Source organism: Tupaia chinensis, unplaced genomic scaffold, assembly GCF_000334495.1.
Source record: "Tupaia chinensis unplaced genomic scaffold, TupChi_1.0 Scaffold149922_1, whole genome shotgun sequence".
Lineage (NCBI taxonomy): Eukaryota > Metazoa > Chordata > Mammalia > Scandentia > Tupaiidae > Tupaia > Tupaia belangeri.
The window spans coordinates 520210-532700 of record NW_006209766.1 but is presented as its reverse complement, the minus strand read 5'-3'; positions in this window follow the sequence as shown (position 1 = coordinate 532700).

Genomic DNA, 12491 nt, shown 5'->3' with positions numbered 1-12491 from the left:
CCATTATGAATACTCTAAATTCTTTATCAGACATTTCCATGATTTGCATTGAACTGCTTGTGGATGAAGAGGAGTTATTCTTTTCCCTTGGAGGAGAGGTATTTTCTTGCTTCCCCATATTTCTTGTGGTCCTGTGGTGATTTCTTGTCATCTGATGGATGGTATGTTTCTTTCGAATTATTGAAGTTCAACCTGAGTGTTCAGGAGCAAACAGAAGAGGTGATCTGGAATCTCATTGCTGTTCTGTTGTGATCACTGGTGCAGCAGATTCAGTAGATATTGAGGAATATGTTAAACCAAGCTAGCTTTGTTTCCTGGAGGCTGAATTATCAGTAGAAAATCTTCATTTCTCCTGTCCCCTGAAATGACTAGTTCACAGGAGCCATGAGGAATCCTCTTCTCTAGAGTATGTTCATTCTACTCACTGAGGTTTATGCCTAAAGTCAGACTTGTGTTCATGAATATGTATATATCAGTTGTGCTTGCTATTGAAAACATTTAGATTAATTAAGATCTTTAGTGAATCAAAATGTGGGGCAAAAAAGGCATAGAAAGCAATCATGGATACCAGAGACAGTGTGGGAGGAGGGTGGGAGACAGCAGAGGGTGAGAGATAGGGAATCAAGGACAGAAAAAAAAAAAGCAAAATATACAGGAAACAAGAAAAGGAAAATTATTTGTTGACGATAACACATATGTTAATGTGCTTGATCAATATACAGTGTATTCTAGATAGAAAATCTCATTTTGTATGCTATAATGATGTATAGTAAATGAATGTAAATAAATAAATTTAAATTAAAAAAAAAAAGAATGGTAAGTGCTGGCAAGGCTGTGGTGGAAAAGGAACACTTTCAGACTGTTGGTGGGAATATAAATTAGTAAATTAGTGGAGAACAATATGGAGGTTTTCAGAAACCAAACAACCAAATAATTCCACTCTTAGGTATTTACCCAAAGGATAAGAAAACCCTCATTTGAAAGAACACTTGCACATCCATGTTTATTGCAGCATTATTCACAATTGCTAGGACATAGAATCAACCCAAATGTCCAAAAATAGATGATTGGAATACTACTCAGCTATAAAAAAAAAATGAGACCCTGACATCTGATACAAACTGTACCAATATGGAAGATTTAATGCTAAGTGAAGCAAGCCAGATTATAAAAGACAGGCATTGTATGTCCCCATTTTATACTGAATGACTGCACTCTATAGCAGAAACTGAAAGATTGAAAGACATAACAGCATGGAGGGAAACTATAGATACTAGAGACAATCTAGGAGGGGGTGGTTAATAGTGTGGGAGAGAGGAGATCAGGGGAAGAAAATAAACAAAACATTTAATAGACACAAAATGGAAAATTATGTGTTGATGACAATGTATATGGTAGTGTCTGACTTAACTAATATGCCTGTATTCACGCTGGAAAAAAGTTTGTTGTACACTGTAAAGATGTAAAGTGATGGGACCAGCAGTTAGCATAATGGCTGTGTCACTGAACTCCCATGTAATCAACCACAGTTCGAGTCCTGGACCCGTGGCTTAAACTCACGCCGGGTATGTGTGCGTGTGTGCCCAAGATCTCGAGAGAAGAATGGAGGAGAAGGGATTGCGGCATGGCCATCCCCCCTGGGGGGTGATTTCTCGCTTTCTGTCTCTCTGTCTCTCTCTGTCTTTCTGGCAAGCGCACATGCCCTATAGCAAAAACCTCTCAAAAAAAAAAAAGATGTAAAGTGATTAAAAAAATATATGTTAATAACTAAAATGAAAAATGTAAATAGAGAAAATTAACAAGCTAAAAGCAGATTTTTAAAAGATATAAAAGATTAATAAAATTCATTAATTTCCAGAAAGTGTGATCAAGAAATTAAAAGAGAGCCAACTGATGGTATGGTGGTTAAGGCAGCTGGATCCTAAGTAGCCAGCTGCACAGTTTGAGTCCCAGACCCAATGATTTGAAAAACATGCTGGGCATGTGTGTGTGTACATGCCCAAAAATCTCAAAAGGAGAGATGAAGAAGTAGAGTTGTGGCCTGACCATCCCCCATGGGAAATGCTTTCTCACTTTCCTCTCTCTCTCTCTGTTTCTCTCTCTCTCTCTTTCTGTATGGTGAGCACATACACTCTCTAGAAAATTTTTTTAAAAGATAAAAATAAAAATAAAATGGCCATTATCAGGAATAAAAGGGGGAACATGGGGACCAGCAGATGGCAAAATGGTTACATCGCTCAACTCCCACATAGTTCACTGTGGTTTGAGTCCTGGACTTAGTGCCTTAAAACTCATGCCGGACATGTATGCATGCATGCCCCAAATCCCAAGAAGATAATGGAGGAGAAGGGATTGCAACGTGGTTATCCACCCTGGGGGTTGATTTCTTACTTTCTGTCTCTGTCTCTTCCTGTTTCTCTGGTGAGTGCACATGTTCTATAGCAAAAATCCCTCTCTAAAAGAAACTATAGTTCTGACAAATATTCAAAGGATATAAGGTAACTATAAACACGTTTGCATGATGAAAATGATATATACAGCTGGGTTTCTTGGTGAATTCTGTCAAATATGTATGGGCAATAGTTCACCAATGTTAAACATGCCAGCATTACCCTAATGCCAAAGCCTAACAATAAAAAAATTTACAAATTAATTTCCCTATGAGCATAGAAATAAAAATATTCCACAACATTTTCAGAAACCTAATTCAACTAAATGTAAAAGAGTGCTCTATTATTACCAGATGGGGTTTGTCTCAGGAATACAAGGTTGGTTTAATGCTCAAAAACCAATCAATCATAATTAACCATACTGAAAAAAAATTTTAAATTATCAAAGCTGTCAGCAAGGTAATTACAAAATTTAACATTCCATTTTAAAAAAAAAGCCTTTTTTGCAAAATAGGAATTATTATAGAATCTCCTTTACGTGACAAAGCCCACCTACAACAAACTATTATTTAAAAGCATACTGAACCCTTCTCCCCCAAGACCAAGAACTGGAAAATGATATCTACGGTCTCCACTTTTTCTCAACATTTTACTGAAGGTCATAGCAAATACGAAGGCAAGTAAAAGAAATAAAAGGCATACAGAATAAAAATGATGATATCAAGTTGTCTTTATTCATATTGTGCATTACAGAAATTCTTAAGGGACCCACAGAAACAAACTGCCACAAGAGTGAATGAATTTAGCAAGGTTCCAGCATACAAGTTCAATATATAAAACTGATTGTATTTTATACCAATAAATAGTTAAAAACTAAAATGTAAAAGATGCCACTTATGATAGCACATTAAAAGGCTTATAAAATCTTTAGGAATAAATTAGTGAAAGCTGCATAAGACCTGTACACTGAAAACTACAGAAGAGGTAACGGCAAATTTTTCTATAAAGGACCAGACAGTAAATATTATGGGCTTTGTAGCTGACAGTTGGTCTCCGTTACATATTCTGCTTTTCCTTTATCTTTCCATTTCTCTACAAAATTTAAAAACTGGACACTAAGCTCATTGACATTACAAAAACAGACCCAGAGCAAATTTGACCCATAGACTATAATTTGTTAATCCCTACTATGAAATCCTCTGAGAGAAAAACGTGAAGTTGTAAATATAAAGTACTAGGTACAATTCTGGTAGCGAAAACTTTACTATTGGTAACTCGTCAGTTTCAGTCGGGATCCTGAAGGTGGGCCTTTGAAAGTATTGTGAGAGAGATTGGTGTCCCTGGGACCTAAAGCTTTTAAGTCAGGTTGTATCCTGTACCTGAGAGCAAGCTCCTGTCCTGCACCTGGGAGAAGAGGGCTCTCAAACAGCTGCAGGTTTGTGTAAGATTCACTGAGCAGAGAAATGCCTGGTCATACTGACCATTTGTGCTCTCTGTCCAATGTCTTCCATTGGAAGGAACAGGCAGTGCGTGTGCTCATTGGAAGTGCACCTGGAGCTAAGTACATTAGGGTCACATGTGATGCACATGACAAAGAGGCCTCAGTCAGGTGGAAAATGCATGAACTCTGGAATCAGACAGCCTGAGTTCAAATCCTGACTCCATTGCTACCACATGGCGTTCGAAGGAAGGTTCTATATCTTAAATACTGTGTCATTTGTAACATTTGTAAGAAGAAATGAAGAGAATCTGACTTCCTAAAGGGGATATTGAGGAGTGTAGTATCTGGGCAGATTAGGGTACCAAATCCTCACCTCACAAGGTGTCCCAGCTCAGCTGGTGACATTGGCAACTCTTGCCTTTCTAGGGCAGCAATGGAGAAAGCGTGTCTGGTCCAGGACTTGGAGAGCCTAGAGGTGGTGGTGTCTGGTAGTCCTGAGCTACCGTATGGGAAGGAGAGGATGTGGGGGTAATCCGGTGTCCTCTGTGGTGGCTCCCTGAAAGGAAGAGGCTGGGGTAGTGTCACAGCCCAGACTGGTGGTCACTCCTCCCCACTGAGCATAGGTGCTGCTGCCACCGTCAGGCTGGGCCTACCAGGCACCCCAGTAATTGCACAACAGAGTCAAACCCCATCCCTTCTACTCTGCCCTCCCCCCATCCCCGCAGGATCTAGGGTGCTCTAGTCTCCAGTGACTCCTGGGGAAAGGGCTGGGAGAGTCACAGACTAGTTAGTTGAAGGCCCCAGGTTAGATGCCGAGGAGCCTGCAGACCTAGTCACCAGGGACAACAGTTATGTAGGCACCTGGAATCCACAGTCCTAAACAGTTCCCCACATACTACAGAACATATTTTGTGCTAAACACCTGCCAAAAGTAGCAGGTTGTCTCTAAGCATTCAAATAGCTTGCCAGGGCTAGGTACATGGTCACCCTTGGCTCTTTGGTCCCTTTTCTTCCCTCCCTTCTCTGGCACAGCCTTTCTCTGTCGTTCATTGCAATGATGTGCTGTAAACATCTGGCAGAGAAGTGCATGCCTTACCATAGAGGAGTAAACAGTGAGGAGAGTGCTCTGAGTTTCTTCCTACATGCCCAAGATCAGTCAGAGCACCAACTGCCCTTCCTCGGTAAGTTTCACTCCTGCCTATCCCGTGCCAGAACCAGCCAAGGTCCTCCTTGTTCCCCTGCTTTCTGTGTTCCTATTCTGGCAGGGAGCTGCCCACAGTGCCAACGCATCTCTTCTACCCTGTTCCCAGTAGGTTCTACTGGAACCCATAGCCCTTACGCCCTGGGTTTGCAGTGCCCCTCAGGCCCTATGCAATCTGTAAGCTCAGGGCTCACCTCCAGGCCCTTCCTTTAGTGTCATGGCAGGACTCTCAGAAAGATGGTTAAGGCACATGGCCAACTCCACAGATCAAGTCCTGAACCCGGCAGCTTGAAAACACACTGGTGCATGTGCATGCCTGCTGAAAACTCCAAGAGGAGAATGGAGGAGAAGGAATTACAACGTGGCCATCTCCGGCTTCCACCAAGGGGTGATTTCTGATTTTCGTGCCTTTTCTGTCTCTCTCCAGGGAGCGCACGTGCCCTATAGCAAAAATAAATAAATAAATCTAAAGAAAAACAAAAGGCAGGACTGTCAGAGAAGGGATCGCCATAGCAGCTAGCAAGCACTGTTAGCAGCTAGGCCCACTTGGGTGGTAGCAGCTTTGTGGTCATCGTGTCTGTCCCGAGCCTTTGCTCCATGTTCGGGGCTCTCAACTTTGGAGAAGGACTGAGAAACACCCAGCACTACCACTTACGTTTGGGGAGGCTTAGACCTGAGCACTAGGTCCTGCCAGCCTATGGCACCCCTGTTGCAAGTAGAAAGGGCAGTGGAGATCCATACTGGGAGACCTTTCCGTCCTGGCTGTAGTAGGAGAACCTGAGGCCTACCTAGCCAAAGCGTGCCTCTTCCTATCGAAGGAGTCCGCATCACCAAGAAGGAACAGGGGCCAGAGACACCTCTGTTCTTCCCTGTGTTCAGATCACCTGGGTTCCATCCTGCTAGAGCATATCAGTTGAAGATGCCAGCTCCATAACTGTGGAGCACCCCCGCCCATCGCCTACAATGCTCGCCTTAAGATGGCGCATGGCGGAAGCTCACAAAGTACTCAAAGTGGTAAACAACTTTGAGGAAGTGGCATGCAGGGGGCGTGGAGAGCACGGGAACATTGCATGCAACCAATCCTCTTGCCAGGGCTGGCTTCCGTAAGTGGACAGTGCGCTGATTGGCCGGGGTGCCTTTATAAGGGAAGAGAGCTTGCGGAAAGGGGAAGAAGATTTGTAACACTCCTGGGGAACAATAAACCCCTTAGAAGAAGATCGTGGTTTGTCGTTTGTAAATGCGACACATAACCAGGCTGGAGGTACTTCTGTCTATAGTCAGAGCATCCGAGACACATCTGCAACAGTGAAGGTTATAACACCACACCTGTGCACGTTCCCGCCCGGGGCCAGAGCACCTGGGTTCTACCGATTCAGGGCACATGCTGCAACAGGAGGCGGCTGCACAATGGGGTGCTGTTTATGGAGTCTACTCTTCCTGCATCTGGTCAGACCATCTGGAGCCCACTCAGTCAATGCCTGGGATATTTCTGTGATAGCTTTCTGCCAGACACCATGAGGGACATATCTGTTGGAGGGGCTGGCACCATACTAGTAGCAGGAGATACTGCTGTTTTTGAATACAAGAATACCGGAACTTCCAGTCCAGGACACAGGTCAGTACAATGGGAGAAGACACCATATCAGCATTGGGCACTCTTATGTCCCCATGATTATTCACGGCCAGAGCATGTCTGGGCAGCCAGAGGCAGACAATATCATATAGTTGGAGGAAGACACTTCTAGTCCCCCTTTCAGTCAGAATACGTGGGGTCTAAGCCAGGGTACTCACTCCTTTTAACCTTATAGGAGGTTCTATCAGCCCATTCACTTCTATCTAGTGAGAGAACCAGGAACTCAACGGCTAAGCCAAAGCTTCTTCTAGAAATGGCAATGGGCATCCACTGCCCCTCAGTGAATGAACCTTACTCTTCCGGGACATCGCTCGGCCCGTTCTAGTCACGTCAAACAGATTCCGTCTGTTCTGCTTCCTCTTACAGCAAACTGGAAGCCAAATACTTCAAGGTGCTTTTGTGGATGATGAGGGTCCAGATGAGGCCCGTCAGAGGTCAATACATCAGTTTGCGACGTTCTACTGTAGAGAGAGAGAGCTCTGTCAGTATCAACTGCATTGTACTCTGGTTTCAATTGTTAGTTTGGGAGACCCAAGCTCTGGGCCAGTTTTCCTCTAGTCTTGGAACTGGTAGCAAGCCCCACCACCCTTATCTGCTGCCTATAAGTTGCCCCTTTTCACCATACCCATTTGTCTCTGTTCCTTTTACTTTCTCTTCTGAATTAAATAAATACAGCCTTCAAGTTCATTTGTTCTCTGCTCATGAGTCTTTGCTCTTTTTTTGGTTTAATTATTATTTATTTATTTTTATTTATTGTTATTATTTTTAATTTGCTGTAGAATACCATGTACACTCACCAGAGAGAGAGAGAGAGAGGGAAAGTGAGAAAGCAAGCTGCCAGGTCTGGGACTTGAACCATGGTCGGCCACATGAGAGTGCAGCACCTTAACCATCATGCCACCTACTGGCCCCATGTCCTTGCTCTTTGACTAATCTGTGGAAAAATGAACTTGTACAAGAGAGTCTTCCAAAAGTTCATGGAAAATAGATATGACAAAAAAGCTACAAGTGATGTTCAAATTCTTTGCGACAAGATAAACTAGTAATTCCATTTTTTTCCCCACAAATTTTTTCAAGTCCTGTCATATGAGATGTAATGAGTTAAGCTATAATTGACTTTTCTAATTTTTCTGTAGCTCATCTTACAGAGGATATGTAAGTAGCTACACCTTCTGGTTGCTCATGCTGACTTCTGAAGTCTGTGCTGTGAATGTATGGGTGCCAACTAGGAGGAAGTGAGGTCCAGAGGAGGGGCAGTCAAGGGCTCGCCCTTGGCTCTTCCTTTGCACGTCTCCCTCAGTCTGAGTCAGATTGTCCCTGCTGTGTGATAAGAAACCACTCTTTACAATTTTAGTCTTTTTTCTTTCCTTTTTTCCTTTTTTTATGTCAGAGAGCATATAGGCACACACCCCCGCCCATCGCCTACAATGCTCGCCTTAAGATGGCGCATGGCGGAAGCTCACAAAGTACTCAAAGTGGTAAACAACTTTGAGGAAGTGGCATGCAGGGGGCGTGGAGAGCACGGGAACATTGCATGCAACCAATCCTCTTGCGAGGGCTGGCTTCCGTAAGTGGACAGTGCGCTGATTGGCCGGGGTGCCTTTATAAGGGAAGAGAGCTTGCGGAAAGGGGAAGAAGATTTGTAACACTCCTGGGGAACAATAAACCCCTTAGAAGAAGATCGTGGTTTGTCGTTTGTAAATGCGACACATAACCAGGCTGGAGGTACTTCTGTCTATAGTCAGAGCATCCGAGACACATCTGCAACAGTGAAGGTTATAACACCACACCTGTGCACGTTCCCGCCCGGGGCCAGAGCACCTGGGTTCTACCGATTCAGGGCACATGCTGCAACAGGAGGCGGCTGCACAATGGGGTGCTGTTTATGGAGTCTACTCTTCCTGCATCTGGTCAGACCATCTGGAGCCCACTCAGTCAATGCCTGGGATATTTCTGTGATAGCTTTCTGCCAGACACCATGAGGGACATATCTGTTGGAGGGGCTGGCACCATACTAGTAGCAGGAGATACTGCTGTTTTTGAATACAAGAATACCGGAACTTCCAGTCCAGGACACAGGTCAGTACAATGGGAGAAGACACCATATCAGCATTGGGCACTCTTATGTCCCCATGATTATTCACGGCCAGAGCATGTCTGGGCAGCCAGAGGCAGACAATATCATATAGTTGGAGGAAGACACTTCTAGTCCCCCTTTCAGTCAGAATACGTGGGGTCTAAGCCAGGGTACTCACTCCTTTTAACCTTATAGGAGGTTCTATCAGCCCATTCACTTCTATCTAGTGAGAGAACCAGGAACTCAACGGCTAAGCCAAAGCTTCTTCTAGAAATGGCAATGGGCATCCACTGCCCCTCAGTGAATGAACCTTACTCTTCCGGGACATCGCTCGGCCCGTTCTAGTCACGTCAAACAGATTCCGTCTGTTCTGCTTCCTCTTACAGCAAACTGGAAGCCAAATACTTCAAGGTGCTTTTGTGGATGATGAGGGTCCAGATGAGGCCCGTCAGAGGTCAATACATCAGTTTGCGACGTTCTACTGTAGAGAGAGAGAGCTCTGTCAGTATCAACTGCATTGTACTCTGGTTTCAATTGTTAGTTTGGGAGACCCAAGCTCTGGGCCAGTTTTCCTCTAGTCTTGGAACTGGTAGCAAGCCCCACCACCCTTATCTGCTGCCTATAAGTTGCCCCTTTTCACCATACCCATTTGTCTCTGTTCCTTTTACTTTCTCTTCTGAATTAAATAAATACAGCCTTCAAGTTCATTTGTTCTCTGCTCATGAGTCTTTGCTCTTTTTTTGGTTTAATTATTATTTATTTATTTTTATTTATTGTTATTATTTTTAATTTGCTGTAGAATACCATGTACACTCACCAGAGAGAGAGAGAGAGAGGGAAAGTGAGAAAGCAAGCTGCCAGGTCTGGGACTTGAACCATGGTCGGCCACATGAGAGTGCAGCACCTTAACCATCATGCCACCTACTGGCCCCATGTCCTTGCTCTTTGACTAATCTGTGGAAAAATGAACTTGTACAAGAGAGTCTTCCAAAAGTTCATGGAAAATAGATATGACAAAAAAGCTACAAGTGATGTTCAAATTCTTTGCGACAAGATAAACTAGTAATTCCATTTTTTTCCCCACAAATTTTTTCAAGTCCTGTCATATGAGATGTAATGAGTTAAGCTATAATTGACTTTTCTAATTTTTCTGTAGCTCATCTTACAGAGGATATGTAAGTAGCTACACCTTCTGGTTGCTCATGCTGACTTCTGAAGTCTGTGCTGTGAATGTATGGGTGCCAACTAGGAGGAAGTGAGGTCCAGAGGAGGGGCAGTCAAGGGCTCGCCCTTGGCTCTTCCTTTGCACGTCTCCCTCAGTCTGAGTCAGATTGTCCCTGCTGTGTGATAAGAAACCACTCTTTACAATTTTAGTCTTTTTTCTTTCCTTTTTTCCTTTTTTTATGTCAGAGAGCATATAGGCACACATGACAGAGAGAGAGGTGGGAGGGAGAGAGAGGGAAAGCACTCCTCCATGGAACCTGGTCATGCCACAATCCTTTTTCCTCCAATTCCTGATCCCATTAGGATCCCAGAAACAAATATGGGTACTGGTGTGTATGCCACTGGGGCTAGGAATCACATTCTGGTCAGCCATGTGGGCTCCAGCTTCCTCTGAATAGTGCTTAACTGCTATGCTCTGCTGCAGGACCCAAGTTCAGTCTTGTAAAAATGCTGAATAGTGCTTAACTGCTATGCTCTGCTGCTGGCCCCAAGTTCAGTCTTTTAAAAGCTTCCTCCAGCAGGTGGCGTGGTGGTTAAGGGCGCTGGATTCCCACATGGCCAACCATGATTTGAGTCCTGGACCTGGTGCCTTGCTTTCTCCCTCTCCCTTTCTCTCTCTCTCTCTCTCTCTCTCTGTCTCTCTCTGGTCAAATTAAAATAATAATAATAACAAATGGAATTAAATAAATAAAATTTTTTAAAATGTTTGACTATCTTGTTTGTGTCTTTTGCTTAAGACTTAAGCCAAACATCCCACCACATTCACTCTTCACTCAGAGAGAATGGGCTTGGCAGCCAGGCTCTTGGGCCTGGAAGATCAGTGAAGGCAAGAGTACATTTCACTCTAAAAGGTTTTAAGCCTAGGATAAAATGTATGACTCAAAAGTTATCATGCTCCTTTTAAAATTAAAAAAATATATATATTTTTAAGTAAGTATCTGAATCAGGCCTCTGTGGGAAAAGATCCAGTATGTCCCTAGTCTAAACTACTTTCTAATATCAAATTGCAAGAGTTGCAATTTCACCCAACCCATGGCTGAAGACAGAGTCATGCTGAGTCTAAACTGGACTTAGTCACTGAAAAATTCAGTAACTTCTAATGCATTTTGCAACCCAGGAAAATCATCCTTTTTTCTCCTTGAAGGTAGACCATTTTTTTAAAGAATTATTTTATTTAACTTTTTTAGAATAATAATCATGTATTTTATTATAAAAGCATGTTTTATTATAAGGAAAATTTAAATATAATCAACAATACTGAAAGTAATGTAACTGGTATTTATAGCCTTGGTCAGAGTTCTTTATTCAAAAGGCATTTGTTTGTTGTTCCATGAATAGTTAACATCGGCTTAGACAACAAAATAGGTAACTTGAAAAAGTGAATAAAGTTAAGAATACAGAATAATGAACCAAGAATTTGAGGTTCTTTTGTGTTATTCTTATTGAACATAAATGGCTTTTAAAATAAAATCCAAAGTAAAAACAAGTCATCTTCACATAGAAAGTTTTCTTTAATGTTTGCAAAAATGTTAAACTGTTCTAAATGTGGCTGAAATGACACATACTTCATTTAACTCTTATATATGCATTATCCAATTAACATTCTAACCACATTTTCATATACAAAAGTGAGGCCACAAATATTCTCCAGTAAGACCACACTAGCTAGAGAATAATTTTACCTGTGTGTGTATCTATATATATATATAGATAGATAGATTCTTTTAAATCATGCTTCCCAAAATGAAATTGCTCACTTAAAACCAAACAACTTGTGGGAACCAGCAGTTAGCATAATGGCTATGTCGCTGGACTCCCACGTAGTCAACCGTGGTTCGTGTCCCAGACTCGGTGGCTTAAAACTCACGCCAGGTGCGTGTGCGTGTGTGCCCAAGATCCCAAGAGGAGAATGGAGGAGAAGGGATTGTGGCGTGACCATCCTCCCTGGGGGGTGATTTCTCGCTTTCTGTCTCTATGTCTCTCTCTGTCTGTCTGGCGAGCGCACACGCCCTATAGCAAAAATCTCTCCAAAAAAAAAAAAAAAGAAAAAGCAAACAACTTGTTAGAATTAAGGTCTCCAGACATTGAATCATGGGGCCTAGGAATCGTTCGTGTATATTGCTTTAGTTGAATATAATTAATCTCATGTGAGAGAATACTAAGTGTATCCATAATCAATGAAAATGTGGGATGGTTAAGTTCATTCTGCACACTTAACTATGAATCTTCATTAAAGTAAATGACAGGGTGTGGGCAGAAATACCGTTTATCTTTATACATGGTTTTGCTTATAAAACTTTATTTCTACAACCTTAGAGGATGCCTTTAATGAAAAAAGACAAAAATAGACACCACACCTCACTGGCTACTGGTCAACAAGACTGGGAATTGGTCCATTATAAGAACAGAAGCCCATGGGAGCAGATGTCTGCAAAGGATTGTGTTATAAGAAATGTCCAGTGGGGAGGTAGGGCCTGTGTGTGGCTCCTGGAGCCTGTAATTAACCAAAATGACGAAACAAAGGG